Below are 3,636 nucleotides of genomic sequence, written 5' to 3' on the forward strand. Positions count from 1 at the left end.
CATATATATATATATATATATAATTTTACCTTGGAGAAACTTCAGACAAACTTGAATTGTTTAATTGCAAATTAAGTCATAATATGAAACTCTTCAGTTTCTGGCTGTAATGTGCTGTCTTTGCCTGCAATAAATCAGTCAGAGTGTGCGGAGCAATTTAGGATTTGGTCTGGAGGCTGCACAGGAGGAACTTCATTGCTCCTCGATGGAGCAACTGCGTGGAGGGAGCAGGTGTGTTTATAACCATCAGCAACGAGTGCTGGCTGCTTATAGAAAGGGATCAGGACAGGGCTTGAACCACTGACAAGTCTCAACAGGAATTCCTGGTGTTTCCTCTTCCCCCCACCCCCCTGTCAACCCTGGAAGCTGTAAACATTTAGGACAAAGAATACAGAAATCTCCATTACAAGTAAAATTATTAACTTCCCTTTCTGTCGAATTCTGCACAATTTATTTTTTTCTGATCAGCTGAAATGCTTTTTATTCCCTCAGGGTAAAACTCTATTAGTAACCATCAAATGGCATGATTTCATAGTATTTATGTGATTGTATATGTAGATAGATTTATATATCTTGGTTGCTTACTGCAAGGTAATTTCACTGAGCAGTGGGTCCAAATAATAAAAATAAAAATTCAAACAATAAAATGCCAGGAGGTCCATGCACTTATTACTGAAAGTTGTGATAGAAAATTGGTGTTCAGTCCCCCTTAACGTTTTTGCAAGTGAAGAAAGGGAGTGCCCTTTTAACTGGGTGAATAATGCTGGAATCCACCTCGATGGTAGGAAATCCCCCGCAGAACAGGAAGGATGGTGAACGCTGCGACCTGAGCGCAAGGTCGGCAGCAGCCCCTGCAAATGCCTGGCTGAGCTGCTGGGCTGCTGGAGTATTTGAAGTGCTGGAGAAGTGCTTTGGAAATGAAGGGGAGGGGTAGTACGGTTCAATGTTACTGGCCTAGTTCACATGCATTCTGTCAAGGGGTTTATCTGGAATTCCCTTTTTGTTGGAAATGAGGGACAGGAAGGAACTGTAGTTTTCTAAGGAGAAGCAGGGGTAGTGTGGTGGTTTTTTCAGCATCTATTATTATAGTCTGAGGACCATGATCTGGTCTGGCAGAAATACGGTGATAGCATCTTTAAGCTCCTGTAGATGTTTTTGTGAACTCTTCAGCATCCGCTGTTGTGGCAGGATTCATGTAAAAGGTTTTTCTTCTGGGGACAGAAATTAGGATACACTAAGAATGAGAGTCATCTTGCAGTATTTCCAAAACATTCAGGTTCCTGCAAACTTGTAAAAGTTTGGGATAGGGGCTGCATAAGACAGGTATTAAAATAAAAAGCAGAAAAGGTATCTTGAAAGATGGATGAAAAACACAATTTGTTTTGATAGAAAACCAAAACCATCGAAAACTGTAAACCGTTTTGCACCTTATTTGCACCTTACTTGCAACATGGTTGTGTTGGGTTTTGTCCTCACCTTGGGGAGTTGAGTGCTCAGAGCTTGTCTTTTGGTTTGTGGTGGGACTCCTGTTTCTCTGGCTCCACGGGCTCTCCCGGAGCACCAGGCAGGCGTTAGGAGCAGAAGGGGTCTGACTTGAGCTGAAGAGCTAAATAGGGTGGTCTTAGCAGTGGCTTTGTGCAGGTTTCTCAAGCAATAAAGAAAGTAGAAACCCCCAAGGCAGTGCACTGGCGTGTTGTCTATGAAAGCCCTTGGGCTGAGTATCTCTTGATTGATTCCTTACTGGGCTGGAACTGCTCCAATCCTGTTCTTGATGGAGCTGTTGACAATGCTGGTCTCTCAGAGTAGTAGTTCAGGACCAAGCTTAATTTGCCTCAAATGCCATCAAGTGTGAATCTTCACACAACAGTGATAACTAAACCCCATTTGTAATTAGATACAACGGCTTAATTTACTTTTAATTTAATCCTCAACCCACTAAAAAGTCCAGGCATGATAACAAATGCAGATTTTGCGGTATTTCACAACAGAAGTTGAGATGGTGAGCTCCACCGTGGGTTCCCTGTGGTCCAGGACAGCTCAGGCAGCACAGCTCCCTCCCCGCTGAGGCATTTCTGTTTGCAACGAGACGTTCGCGTCCACTCTCCTGGGTCCAGATAGGCGTTTGGGGACAGCATGGCCCAGTTTCCACCTGTAGTGCGAGTCTTGGACACTAAAACGCATACGTCCCAGAGAAACACATTAATATTTTATGGACTGAAAAGGAGAAAAGTGTTAGTGCTGACCTGCAGGTGGCATGCTCAGGATGCTGAATGTGGCTGGGAGATGTCCTACTTTTTTTTTTTTTTCCCCCCTTTCCTTTTTCCCCCCTCCCAGCCACATTGCAGGGAGCTGCTCTGCTGGGCACCTGCCAACATTCAGGCAGCAGTTACATAAGAACAGCTTTTTTTCCTGGAATTTAGGCCCGCTGCTGATGTGTGACCTTCAGTGGTAATTGCCAATAAATGCGGTGGAGATGTTTACAGTCACCGCGGGCTGTGCCGGGGCCGCCAGCCCCCAAGCCTGCGCCGGTAGCAGCCGTGCCTGTGGGGCTGCCGATGCTTCCCAGGACCACTGGTCCCATACCATTGGATCTGGATTTTATTTTTCAGGGTGAAGAGGGGGTGCTCTGCTGCTTCCCCCCCACGGGGCTGGTGGGGCCCTGGGTGGGGGCCAGCAAACACCAAAATGACCAAATCCAGCAAAACTCTATCAGCACCCGGAGTTTCCCATGTAATTATTTAGTCCTTTTTAGGATTTGAAGTTAAAAAACTGAATTAAGTAAAACCCCAGGTTTTTTTTTGTTGTTGGGGTTTTTCTATTTTTATTCAGTAATGACACTTCTTTATGCAGCTGATAAAACGGTATCCAGAAAAATACACCTGCAGACCCACTCAATATAGTTTTGGGGTTTTTTTTTTTCACCTCTTCACTTTGGTCTTGAGGTTTCAAGTAGGTAAAAAGGGAACTGAAAATCCTGGTTCAAAGGGGTTGACTGAAGTAACCTTCTCGGTGCTCTTTATCAATGATAAACTAAAACTACGATGGCTGAGTAAGGTGCAAAATATGTGCTATTTTATGCATCTTCTATTGGAGTTGGAAAATTTGTTAACCTCTTAAGTGCTGGAGAGATGCACTTATAAATTATATTCCTTGTAGAGAGAGCTTATTCCACAGTCATTTCTCTTGTGTATTTTGCACCTAGACAGTGCTTCACTTGTTATGTCTCAAGCAGAGGAAATGCAGGCTCTCATAAATTTTTGTGGGCTGCCTTATATTTTTTTTCCTTCAGAAATCCTGCAATCTTTGGACTGCTTTTATTGCATGAACTGGAATTGGTGAGCTCTTTGGAAAAGGAGACTGGAACATTTCTTACAGTTATTTGTAACAAAAAAAAAATATTTACACCATCTTACCAGTTAATTAAAACTGCTAATGTAAAATGTGTAGTGAAGATAGTTCTTACTATATTCAGTTACTGTAAAAGACCTGCAAGATTGAGGATTTAAAGAGAAGCAAGTGATTGCACTCCCATTGAAGGTCAGTGGCGTATCAGAGACTGAGGTCTCTAACTCCAGGAAAGCCTCAGCCCAAGTAAAACATGCTTTCTCAACTGAAAACTGGAAAATGAGAGAAGGC

The sequence above is a fragment of the Fulmarus glacialis genome, unplaced genomic scaffold, assembly GCF_000690835.1.
Source record: "Fulmarus glacialis isolate BGI_N327 unplaced genomic scaffold, ASM69083v1 scaffold17115, whole genome shotgun sequence".
NCBI lineage: Eukaryota > Metazoa > Chordata > Aves > Procellariiformes > Procellariidae > Fulmarus > Fulmarus glacialis.